The sequence below is a fragment of the Geotrypetes seraphini genome, chromosome 3 (genome assembly GCF_902459505.1).
Source record: "Geotrypetes seraphini chromosome 3, aGeoSer1.1, whole genome shotgun sequence".
In the NCBI taxonomy this organism is placed as follows: domain Eukaryota; kingdom Metazoa; phylum Chordata; class Amphibia; order Gymnophiona; family Dermophiidae; genus Geotrypetes; species Geotrypetes seraphini.
The window spans coordinates 3,958,219-3,971,493 of NC_047086.1; the positions used below are offsets into that span (position 1 = coordinate 3,958,219).

At 51.2% G+C, this 13,275-nt stretch overlaps 1 protein-coding gene across 4 annotated transcripts in view; it reads left to right on the forward strand.

Annotated features, from left to right (window-relative positions):
- REV3L (REV3 like, DNA directed polymerase zeta catalytic subunit) overlaps window positions 1–13,275 on the forward strand; it is a 696,072-nt gene that overhangs the window by 34,121 nt on the left and 648,676 nt on the right. Inside the window, exon 2 of one of the 4 annotated variants that reach the window (XM_033939821.1) lies at window positions 9,369–9,467. The exons of the other annotated variants lie outside the window; for them this stretch is intronic. The gene's annotated coding sequence lies outside the window, so the exon portion shown is untranslated. The remainder of the gene's footprint in view (window positions 1–9,368; window positions 9,468–13,275) is intronic. 4 annotated transcript variants of the gene reach the window in all.

Genomic DNA, 13,275 nt, shown 5'->3' on the forward strand with positions numbered 1-13,275 from the left:
AATGTCTGGTACGCGGCTTTAAGTATTTAACACTAAGATCTAAAATGGTAGGATTAATATCAGAGATAACATGGTTTTTACGTTATTCAGTCACACAGTGTTTCAGTTGGAGCCAAGGGAAGTATTGTATCACAGGTAATTGATATTGAGTGGATAGTGAGGTGAATGGTATCCAATTCTCTTTGTCAAGGAGTTGTTTAAGTTTCCATATATTTGCCCTTTTCCAAAGAGGCCAATTAATAGGATGACTTTGTATTGATAATCAAGAGGAATGCCATATAGGTGTAAGAGTAGTTGATAACCAGGGAGTATCTAATTTGCCATCAGTAAAACAGATCGCTTGAGAAGTGTCCTGAAGATATAAACGTACAGAGGATTCGGAGGATTTGTCCAAAAAGGGTAGAAGGGCCAATGAAGTATTTGTTAAAAGCGATTGTTCTATTTGGAGCCAAATAGGGACTACATCATCAAGTGATAGTGGCACAAGCCAGTGGGAGCCCTGACGCATTAGAAAGATAGTGTGATATGTTTTGAAACATGGGAAATTTACACTCCCTTCCATTCTTGGTCTTAAGTTTCTTGAGACCGATTCTCGAGGGTTTGTTATTACATTACATTAGGGATTTCTATTCCACCATTACCTTGCAGTTCAAGGCGGCTTACAAAAGATTAATAAAATGGGGGTTACAATGGGAGAACTATTGATTAACTAGAGAGGTAAGTAGTTATTCCAAATGAATTTCGTTAGGATAGATTCTATTTTGGTGTATGTGGATTTGAAAAGAAAAAAGGGGAGCATACCCAGGATGTAATTGAGTACTGGGGTAATCATCATACGAATCGTCTCGATTCTTCCCCACCAAGATAATTTTAGTGGCGACCATTTGGAGGTAATGGTCGGAGTTGTATTATCCCAGGACAAGCAGGCAGCATATTCTTTACGCATGGGGTGACGTCACCGAAGGAGCCCCGGTACGGACCTTTTTAACTAGAAAGTTCTAGTTGGCCACACCGCGCATGCGCGAGTGCCTTCCCGCCCGACGGAGGAATGCGTGGTCCCCAGTTTCTTCATTTCCGCGGAGCGAAGAAGACGCGTGTATCTCAACGATCGTTGAATCCAACTTTTTGCCTTCCCGCTCGCGATTTTCTCTTATTTTTTCTCATTGCCCTTCGGGTTTTTTCTTCTTTCATTTCTCAAAAATAAAAAAAATTTTTTTTTGCTTTTTTTACTTTGTTTTCGTTTCAGCCCCGGCGGGGCCTGTTGTCACCATACAGGCCTCCAGGTTTGATTTTGCGGAGGCTGTGTTTCCATTCATGCCCCCGCAGCCGGGTTTTAAGAAGTGCCAGCGGTGTGCACGCCCGATCTCTCTCACTGACCCACACAATTGGTGCCTACAGTGTTTGGGTCCTGAGCATCGGGCGGACTCCTGCACCCGCTGTGCCACTCTTAAAAAACATACTCTGAAGAATCGACAAATCCAGCAGAACATCCTCTTCGGCACCGCATCTGCTATGGAGCCGATTCCGTCGACTACGGTACCGCCAAAATCGGCACCCACCACTTCGACGCCACCCGATCCTTCATCGGCATCGCTGGCGCCAGGTAAGCCGGCTAAGAAGCCTTCCACCTCCCTTGAGCGCCCTCCGGCCACAGTGGCGACACCGGCCCTACCGGCTTCACGCCGACCCCGGAAACGCTCCGCCCCGATCTCGGTGAGTGCGTCATCGGCCTCCTCATCGCCGGGGCGTGGAGCGGCACCTAAGGAACCGAAGCAGAAAAAAGCGGTTCCGGTGCAACCCCTGGATGACCGCATCGCGACCATCCTCCAAGACAAATTACAGGAACAGCTGCAGCAACAACTCCAGCACCTGTTACCGACCCTCCTGGCACCGCTCCTTTCGGTACCAGACTGGCCCGAGCCTCGTGCCATCCAACCGGTATCCACCCCATCGGTGCCCCTTAACTCTTCCATGCCGATTCTCTTGGCTGAACACCTTCGTGCCTACCCCGTAGGTCATACCCATGCTGATGCCGATCCTCCTCGGTACCAGGCGGGGCACCGGTCCTCCCCGGACCGAGACCGGCACCGTTCTTTCCGGGACCGAGACCAGCACCGATCTTCCTCTCCCGGTAATGTCTCGGTGCGCTCTGGCAAATCTCTGTCTAAGACCCACCATACTGAGCCTTCCACCCCGATATCTCGACATGCGCACACTGATGTCAGGGACCCGGACCTATGGGAAGACTCCCCTCCCGGTACCGAGGAGGACGCATCATCATCGGACGAGGAGCCCTCAGCGCCCGATACCACTTCTAAGCCTGAGCAATCCTCCTTCTCAAGGTTCCTCAGGGAGATGTCAGCGGCTCTCTCTATCCCTCTAGAGTCTGACTCCAAAAAATCTCAGGCCTTTCTGGAGGCCTTGAATTTTGAACAGCCTCCCAAGGAGTTTCTCAAGTTACCCATACATGACATACTGCGGGAAACTTTTTATAAGAACTGGGAGAACCCACTCACCGTCCCCGGGGCCCCCCGTAAGCTGGATAGCCTTTACAGGGTCATCCCGTCCCGGGTTTTGACAAACCTCAGCTGCCCCATGAGTCTCTCCCGGTTGAGTCTACCTTGAAGAAAACTCAGGGCTCCAGTGTTTATGCCTCCACCCCTCCTGGCAGAGAAGGAAAGACGATGGACAAGTTTGGCAAGCGCCTTTATCAAAACTCAATGCTGGCCAACAGGGCGAACAATTACACATTTCATTTCTCATTTTACATGAAACATCTGGTACAACAACTGTCCGCCCTTCAAAAATATATTCCGGAACGCAAAGTTCCGCTCTTCTAGCAGCAAATTTCCAGCCTTCTTCAACTGCGGAAATTTATGGTGCGCTCTATTTATGATTCCTTTGAGCTCACCTCCCGTGCATCTGCCATGGCCGTTGCCATGCGCCGCCTGGCTTGGTTGAGGGTATCTGATTTGGACATCAACCACCAAGACCGCCTAGCCAACGCTCCCTGTCTTGGGGATGAACTTTTTGGGAAGTCCCTAGACTCAACCACCCAGAAGCTCTCGGCCCATGAGACCAGATGGGACACCCTTGTTAAACCTAAGAAAAAGGCCCCACCTACTCGCCCTTACAGACCACAGTCCTCGTATCAGCGCAGGTTCTCTGCCAGACCCCTCAATCCGCCTTCACAGCAACCTCGGCGGCCCCGTCAACAACATCAACACACTCAGGCTCGTTCTCAGTCTAGTCAACCTGCCAAGCCTCTCCCTCCTTCGAAACCCTCTCAGCCCTTTTGATTCCTCTCTCCAGGGCATAGCCAGTCTTCCTCCTTCGTTGCCTCTTCCTCAACCAATCGGAGGACGTCTACAAATCTTCCTCAGCCGTTGGGAGGTCATCACATCAGACCAATGGGTCTTCAACATCATCCGCCACAGCTACTCTCTCAACTTCCAGACTCTTCCACCAAACAATCCTCCCGTAGAGTCTGCTTCTCACTCCCCCCAAACCCCCCTCCTCCTGAGGGAGGTCCAATCCCTCCTTCTTCTCAATGCCATCGAAGAGGTGCCTCCGGCCCAACGGGGTCAGGGATTCTACTCCCGCTACTTCCTGGTTCCCAAGAAGACAGGAGACCTTCGTCCCATCCTCGATCTCAGGGACCTCAACAAGTGTCTGGTCAAGGAGAAGTTCAGAATGCTCTCCCTTGCCACGCTGTACCCTCTTCTCTCTCAACATGACTGGCTATGTTCCCTGGACCTCAAAGAGGCCTACACTCACATCCCAATCAATCCGACTTCACGTCGCTACCTCCGGTTTCAGATACAGCACCGTCACTATCAGTACAAAGTGCTACCTTTTGGCCTCGCTTCATCGCCCAGGGTGTTATTATTGTGGTGGCGGTCTTCCTCAGGTCTCACAACCTCCAGGTGTTCCCCTACTTGGACGATTGGTTGGTGAAAGCTCCTACGTCGCCACTTGTGCTACAAGCCACTCATCACACCATCTCGCTCCTCCATCTCCTGGGGTTCGAGATCAACTACCCCAAGTCGCATCTGCTTCCTACACAGCGACTTCAGTTCATTGGAGCAGTTCTCGACACCACACTAATGAAGGCGTTTCTCCCCTCCGATCGTCAACGGACCCTGCTCCACCTCTGTCGTCATGTGCTCCTTCATCACTCCATTCCTGCCCGACAGATGATGGTCCTCCTGGGCCACATGGCCTCCACGGTACATGTGCTTCCTCTGGCACGACTCCACCTCAGGACACCTCAATGGACTCTTGCCAACCAATGGTCACAGACCACGGATCTTCTTTCTCATCCCATCTCTGTGACATCGTCTCTTCAGCAATCTCTTCAATGGTGGTTGAACTCCTCAAATCTTTCCAGGGGTCTACTCTTTCATCTACCCCCTCACTCCATGATCATAACCACGGATGCCTCCCCCTATGCGTGGGGAGCTCACCTAGGAGATCTACGCACCCAGAGACTCTGGACCCCTCAGGTGCGTCAACATCACATCAATTTCCTAGAACTCAGAGCCATGTTCTATGCTCTCAAAGCCTTCCAGCACCTTCTCTGCCCTCAGGTTCTTCTCCTGTGCACAGACAATCAAGTCGCCATGTACTACATAAACAAGCAAGGCGGCACCGGATCTCGCCTCCTTTGTCAGGAGGCTCTCCGCATCTGGACCTGGGCCACAGCCCGCAATCTCTTCCTCAAGGCTGTCTATATCCAGGGCGAACAGAACTCCTTGGCCGACAATCTCAGCCGCATCCTTCAACCTCACGAATGGACTCTGGACCCTTCAACACTCCACTCCATCTTTGCTCGCTGGGGCACTCCGCAGGTGGACCTCTTTGCAGCGCCTCACAACCATCAGCTGCCCCAGTTCTGTTCCAGACTCTTCTCTCCTCATCGTCTGACCCCCAGATGCATTCCTGCTCGACTGGACGATCGGTTCCTCTATGCCTTTCCTCCACTACCTCTGATGTTGCGGACGTTAGCCAAACTCCGCAGGGACAGGGCCACCATGATTCTCATCGCTCCTCGGTGGCCTCGCCAACACTGGTTCTCCCTCCTGCTTCAGCTCAGCTCCAGGGAGCCCATTCCTCTTCCTGTGTTTCCTACTCTACTTACGCAGCAATGTCAGTCTCTACTGCATCCCAATCTGTCTTCGCTCCACCTAACAGCTTGGTTTGTCTCAGCCTGTCCGTCGCATTTTGGATGCCTCCAGGAAACCGGCCACCCTCCAATGTTACCATCAGAAGTGGACCAGGTTCTCCTCTTGGTGTCTACTGCATCATCACGATCCCACCTCATTAGCGGTGGAAACTGTACTGGACTATTTGCTCTCTCTGTCCGACGCTGGCCTCAAGTCTACCTCAATCAGAGTCCACCTCAGTGCCATCACTGCGTTTCATGAGCCTATCCTCGGAAAACCTCTCACGGCTCATCCACTGGTTTCCCGCTTCATGAGAGGCCTCTTCAATGTCAAACCACCTCTGAAGCCTCCTCCTGTCGTCTGGGACCTGAATGTGGTTTTATCAGCCCTCATGAAACCCCCCTTTGAGCCTCTTGCCACAACTTCGCTCAAACTTCTAACATGGAAGGTGCTTTTCCTCATTGCCATCACCTCTGCCAGGAGGGTTAGTGAGATGCATGCACTGGTCGCCGATCCACCGTTCACTGTTTTTCACCATGACAAGGTGGTTCTGCGTACCCATCCTAAATTCCTTCCCAAGGTGGTCTCGGCTTTTCACCTCAACCAGTCCATTGTGTTGCCTGTCTTTTTCCCTAAACCCCATTCTCATCCTGGGGAACAGGCATTGCACACGCTGGATTGTAAGCGTGCCCTGGCATACTACCTTGACCGTACCAGGGCTCACTGCTCGTCCCCTCAGCTCTTTCTGATCTTCGATCCTAACCGTCTAGGTCGTCCTGTCTCTAAGCGGACGCTTTCCAACTGGCTTGCTGCCTGTATTGCGTTCTGTTATGCTCGGGCCGGTCTCTCACTGGAAGGTGCTGTCACGGCCCACAGGGTCAGAGCTATGGCTGCTTCTGTGGCTTTCCTCCGTTCCACGCCCATCGAGGAAATCTGCAAGGCTGCCACTTGGTCCTCAGTTCACACGTTCACTACTCACTACTGTCTGGATGCCTTCTCCAGACGGGATGGACACTTCGGCCAATCTGTGTTACGAAATTTATTTTCCTAATGGCCAACCATCCCTCCTCCCCCTCTGTTAGCTTGGAGGTCACCCATGCGTAAAGAATATGCTGCCTGCTTGTCCTGGGATAAAGCACAGTTACTTACCGTAACAGGTGTTATCCAGGGACAGCAGGCAGATATTCTTACGTCCCACCCACCTCCCCGGGTTGGCTTCTTAGCTGGCTTATCTTAACTGGGGACCACGCACTCCTCCGTCGGGCGGGAAGGCACTCGCGCATGCGCGGTGCGGCCAACTAGAACTTTCTAGTTAAAAAGGTCTGTACCGGGGCTCCGTCGGTGACGTCACCCCATGCGTAAAGAATATCTGCCTGCTGTCCCTGGATAACACCTGTTACGGTAAGTAACTGTGCTTTTCTGTATATCTAATCTAATCTTCTGTTTCTGTATATCCTCTGCAGTAGGGGCAATTAGTATTCCCAGGTATTTTATTCGCAAGGTGGAGCAATGGAGACCATGGGTCTTAATAATGTGGATAGCCTCAGGACAATTTAGTGGAAGGGCCTCAATTTTAGATACATTTAGTTTGTATCCTGAGTTAGAAAAGTTAGAGTTAGAAAAGTTAGTGATATCTTGTAGAATGTGTGGGATGGAACTAGGAGAGGAATATAGTAACACATTATCGGCATATGCCGACAGTTTGATTTCTAGGGAGTCAAATTTCACACCACTGATCATAGGGTTAGAACGAAATTTTATGAAGAGTTACTCTAAAGCTAAGTTGAAAAGTAAGGGGGAAAGTGGGCATCCCTGCCTAGTACCACATTTCGGGTAAAGACGAGGAAAGACTGGGCAAGTTGCAGCTCTACTCTCTAGAGGAGCGCAGGGAGAGGGGTGACACGATTGAGACATTTAAGTACGTCACGGGTCGTGTCGAGGTGGAAAACGACATATTCTTTCCTAAGGGACCTTCAGTCACAAGGGGGTACCCGCTCAAAGAGGAGGGAGATTTGGTGGTGACACCAGGAAGTATTTCTTTACAGAAAGGGTGGTGGATCACTGGAACAAACTACTGGTGCAGGTGATCAAGGCCACTAGCGTGCTCGACTTTAAGAATAAATGGGACATCCAGGTGGGATCTCTGCGTGGGTCGAGCAGCACTCTGACTTAATGGGGTGGGACAGTAGAGTGGGCAGACTTGATGGGCTATAGCCCTTTTCTGCCGTCATCTTTCTATCTTTCTATGTTTCTATGTTAATCCATTAATAAAAATTGGTGGTGGGATTGGAGTATAAAGTTTTCACCATATCAATAAAGGCCTTAGGGAAATTAAACAGCTGGAGCACAGAGAATAAATATGGTCATTCTATATGGTCAAAAGCTTTCTCTGCGTCCAGGGCGATGGCCACTATAGGAGTGGAGGAAAGAGATGCTTGAGAGATCACATTGATTAATACATGGGAATTGTCACTAGGAAGGCGACCTAGCATAAAACCATTTTGATCAGCTGAGATGAGAGATGGCAGAGCCAGCTGTATTCTAGAGGCCAGCAATTTGATGTAGATCTTCGCATCAGTATTTATCAATAGTGGTCTATAACTTGATGTTGAAAGAGGATCCTTGCCAGGTTTCAAGAGAGCTATTGTAGTGGCCTCTGTGAAAGTGCCATAGGTCTGCCCTGTACTTATCATATGTGAGTAAAATTGGAGAAGATGAGGAGCCAGAATGTTAGCGAAGGCAGTGTATAATTCTGTAGTTAAACCATCAGGGTCGGGAGCTTTATTTCTTTCATGATTTTAATAGATTAACTATTTCAGTGATTGATATATCTGAACTTAATTGTTCATTTTGAATCAAGGAGATAGTGGAATGTGGTAGATTAGAAAGGAAGCTATCGGGGGTTGATGTGGGATCAAGTTCTGACGTGTATAGATGACTATAAAAGAGTTGAAATTGATGTAGTATATCTTTACTTGGACTTTAGTAAAGCTTTTGATAGCGTTCCACACCGCAGACTATTGAACAAGATGAAATCAATGGGACTGGGAGAGACGTTAACTACATGGGTCGGTGATTGGCTAAACAGTAGACTTCAGAGAGTGGTGGTAAATGGTGCCCCTTCAAAAACGTCGGAGGTGATCAGTGGAGTACCTCAGGGCTCGGTCTTGGGCCCGATCCTCTTCAACATATTTGTGAGAGATCTGACTCAGGGGCTTCAGGGTAAAATCACATTATTCGCCGATGACGCCAAACTATGCAACATAGTAAGCGAGAACACTTTACCAGACAGTATGACGCAGGACCTACTTCTATTGGAACATTGGTCCTCGACTTGGCAGCTAAACTTCAATGCTAGAAAATGTAAGGTCATGCACCTCGGCAGCAGGAATCCATGCAAAACTTACACACTAAATGGTGAAACCTTAGTTAGGACCAAGGCGGAACGTGATTTGGGGGTGATCATTAGCGAAGACATGAAGACTGCCAATCAAGTGGAGAAGGCTTCATCAAAGGCAAGACAAATGATGGGTTGCATCCGAAGAAGTTTTATCAGCCGGAAGCCTGAAGTTATAATGCCATTGTACAGATCCATGGTGAGGCCTCATCTGGAGTATTGTGTACAATTCTGGAGGCCACATTACCGAAAGGATGTGCTGAGAGTTGAGTCAGTTCAAAGAATGGCCACCAAAATGGTCTCGGGACTCAAAGACCTCCCGTATGAAGAAAGGCTGAATAAATTGCAGCTATATTCACTTGAAGAACGTAGAGAGAGAGGAGACATGATAGAGACGTTTAAATATATCACCGGCCGTATTGAGGTGGAAGATGATATCTTCTTTTTTAAAGGCCCCTCTGCTACAAGAGGCCATCCGCTGAAAATCAGGGGCGGGAAATTTCATGGCGACACCAGGAAGTTCTTCTTCACCGAAAGGGTGGTCGATCGTTGGAATGAACTTCCACCTCAGGTGATTCAGGCCAGCAGCGTGAAGGATTTTAAAAGGAAATGGGATACACATGTGGGATCTCTAGGGGGGTAAATTCAAGGGGGTAGGGTTGTTGAGGTGGGCAGACTTGATGGGCTGTGGCCCTTTTCTGCCGTCATCTTCTATGTTTCTATGTTTCTATGTTTCTATCATTGTATTTCCAGTGTGATCTCTAATCCCAGGAATAGCAGTTTTTTCTGTTTTTCCTTTCAAATAGGAAGCTAGTTGGTGTCCACATTTGTTTTGTTCGGAATAATACTTTGCATTTTGAATGAAAATTTGGCGCACAGTGGAACGGGATAATATAGAGTTATAGGTAAGTTTCTTGGATTGTATTTGTTTAAGAATCTTCATATTTGTTGGATCTTTATGATTAATAGATTCTAAATGTTTAAGCTCACTGGCAAGTTCTGTCGCTTCTTGGGAATTTTTTTTAGAAATAGATGCATTAAAAGAAATTATGGCCCCGTGGACTGATGCCTTGAAGGCATCCCACAGTACAAACCAGTTAGTGTCCAAAGCCTTATTGAAAGAGAAATATTCTTCTATGTGTTTAGTGAGGTATGGGATGAAGCCAGGTTCCTGTAGTAAAGTGGAGTTAAATCTCCAAGTTTTCTGCAGGGGGGGAGTGTTGCTAATATTATTGAGTTGTAGAATGATAGGTGCATGAACAGGGATGGCAGTTTCTTTGATTTGTGTCAAGGCAATATAGGGAGCTAGATTGCCACTAACCAGGAAAAAGTCAAGCCTTGAGTATGAGGAATGAAGAGAGGAGAAAAAGTGTAATCTTTATCTTGTGGATGGGTTGATCTCCATGGATCTACTAATTTAAAGTGGATAATTAAATCTTGTAATTTTGACCAAGATTTAGTTTTCTTAAATGGTGTATTGGACTTCCTATCCAGAAGAAGATCTAATATTAGATTGAAATCATCACCAATTATATTCCATTTACCTAAGTCAGAATTAAGGGATTCCGCTAATTCTTCAAAAAAGGTAGGATCATCTATGTTCGGGCCATAAATGTTGGTTATTACAATTAGGAGGCCATTAATCACTAACTGTGTTTATCCCAGGACAAGCAGGCATGATATTCTCACATGTGGGTGACGTCATCTACGGAGCCCCAGCGCGGACAGCTTTTCAAGCAAACTTGATTGAAGTTTCAAGTTTGCTATACTGCACCACGCATGTGCATGCCTTCTTGCCCACTAGAGGGCGCATCCCCACCTCGTGGTCCTCAGTTCATTCTCTTCCGCGGAGCCAGAAGCCCTGTGGAAATTGTGCTCTTAGTATTGCCTTCTGTCATCGCGTCTGTGTCCTTTTTTCGACTCGGTCGCTGTGTTTTTCTTTGTTTTTCTTTTTATTTCCTTCAGTTTTCGTCAAAAAAAACCCCCAAAACTTTTCCGTTCGGCTCCGGGGGCTCCCGGTAGCCGCGGCCGCGAGACCTCGCTTTTTCTCGGCCGGTTTTTGGGCCCATGTCCCGTCCTGCGACGGGCTTTAAGAAGTGCACCCGGTGCGATCGGCTCCTTTCGATCACCGATCCCCACCGGTGGTGCTTGCGTTGCCTGGGCCCTGAGCACCCCACCGACGCCTGTTCCTGGTGCTCTACTTTTCAGCAGAAAGCTCTCCTCCGCCGTCGGGCTCGTATGGCGGAGCTCTTTGCCGTTGACCCCGCGGCGGGGAAGGCCTCGACGTCGGCCTCGGCTTCGGCCCCGGCCTTGACCTCGGCCTCGACTCCTTCGTCCTCGCCCCGGGAGCCCGCGGCGTCGAAGCCGGTGTCTTCGACCCCGAAGTCGGCGAAGGGTAAGTCCTCACTTCCTTCTTCAGTTTCAGCCTCGAAGAAGCCATCCTCGAGTTCCTCGGCGGGGGCGGGTGGGTCGTCCTCGGCCCCGCCCCGAGCGCCGAAGTCGGGTGCCCCGCGGGAATACTCGGTACCGAGGTCGCCCTCGAGGGAGCACCCGACGGCCCCGGATCTGCCGACTATGATGGGGGTTCCCGTCTTCCAGGACTTGCTCCGGGCTCTCATCGCCTCGGAGCTGTCCGGGGCCCTCGCTCACCTTCAGCAGGCTTCGGCCTCGACTGCCCCGGCGTCGGTGACCTCGGTCTCGGTGCCCTCGACTTCGGGCCCGGGGGGGTTTCGGCCTCGGCCCCAACCTTGCCCTCGACATCGGTGGACCAGCCTGAGCGGAGTGTGCGGCCTCGAGACAAGGTGCGGCGAGTTCGGAGGATCTCTTCCTCTTCGTCCTCGTCGAGGTCCTCCCGGGGTTCCTCGCCCTCGGGTCGGCCTCGGGTGAAGCGTCGGTCAGGAAGCCCAAACGCCAACGGGCCTCTCCTCGACGCCGCGGTCGCTCCTCGCCGACCGGGGCGGAGACCCTGCGGGTCTCCGAACTGCGCCTTGATAACCCGAGGCTTTTCCGTTCTTCAGAGGTTGAGTGCTCGAGGGACTCTTCACCAAGACGGAAGGGGCGTGCCCCATACCCCGGGGACTTCCCGAAGGGGTTCCTCGGGGCATGGGCGGTCCCCGACCCCGTCCAGATCGCTCGGTGCGGCTTCTTGGGGTTCGGGGTCTGGCACGGGGAAGGAACCTCGATACTCACGCGAGGCTTCTCCTTCCATCTTGGCGAGGCGCTCGTCTCGATCTCCCTCTCCGCCTTCGAAGCCCTCCTCTTTCTCTAGATTCGTTCTTGATATGAGCAGGGCTTTGGACCTTGATCCGGGCGCAGGATCGAAGTACACCAAGGAGTTTTTGGAGGAGCAGGATTTGCCCTCTCCCCCCAGAGAGACGCCTCGGCTCCCTCTCAATAAGGTTCTTACCCAGACCTTTTTGAGGAACCTTGACTCCCCTCTTACGGTCACAGCGGTGCCTTCTAAGATGGAGTCCAAGTATCGCACTGTCCCGTGCAAGGGCTTTGATAAGGCACAGCTGTCCCACCAGTCCCTACTGGTGGAGTCAGCTCTGAAGAAGTCGCAGCCTTCCAGGGTCTCTGCGGCGGTTCCCCCCGGACGGGAGGGACGGACCTTGGACAAGTTTGGTCGTCGCCTCTATTCCAACTCTTTGATGGTGACCAGGGTCCTGAATTACGCCTTCACCTTCTCGTCTTATTTGAGACAGATGGTGAAGTCGTTGTCGAGGTATCATGGAGTCATGCCAGATTCCCATAAAGAGGATTTTGGGGCCTTTATGTCCAATTTGTCTCAGCTGCGTCTCTACCTCTTCCATGCTGTGTATGACGCATTTGAGCTCGCCTCTCGTGTGTCCGCCTTCGCGGTGGCGATGCGCCGCCTGGCATGGCTCCGTACCCTGGATATGGACCCAAACTTGCAAGAGCGTCTGGCCAATCTTCCATGTGTTGGCTCAGAGCTGTTTGATGAGTCCTTGGAGGCGGCGACCAAGCGTTTGTCGGAACACGAGCGCTCTATTGCCTCATTGGTCCGTCCTAAACCCTGGGCTCCGCCGCAGAAGCCGTTTAGACCTCCTCCCCGGCGGTACCCGCAGAAGTCGACGCCGGCCTTCTCCAGGCCTCCGCACCGGCGTCCCCAGCAGCAGGGGCGTCCCAACCAAAGCCTCTGGCGCAAGGAGCGTCTAAATCCGCTCCGTCTTTTTGACGTGATGCGCGGTTGGGGGCGGGCCCCCTCCGCACTGTCAAAGGACCCCCTTCCTATCGGGGGCAGATTGCAGGCCTTTCTTCCAGCCTGGGCCGAGATCACGTCAGACGCTTGGGTGCTCCGGATCATCTCCGAGGGCTACTCGCTGAACTTCTTAGCCACGCCACCGGAACATCCGCCGGGGGCTTCTCTTTGCTGTCGAGACCAGCTTCCTCTTCTCCTGTCGGAGGCCAGGTCCTTGTTGGGCCTTCGGGCGGTGGAGCCGGTGCCCCCGAACCAAAGGGGACGGGGGTTTTACTCCCGTTACTTTTTGGTCCCGAAGAAGACAGGGGACTTACGCCCCATTCTGGACCTCCGGAGGCTCAACAAGTTCCTTGTCCGGGAGAAGTTCCGTATGTTATCTCTTCCAGTCCTGTACCCTCTGCTGGACTCGGGGAACTGGATGTGCTCCCTGGACCTAAAGGAAGCATATACGCATATTCCGGTGCATCCCGCCTTCCGCCAGTTCTTACGGT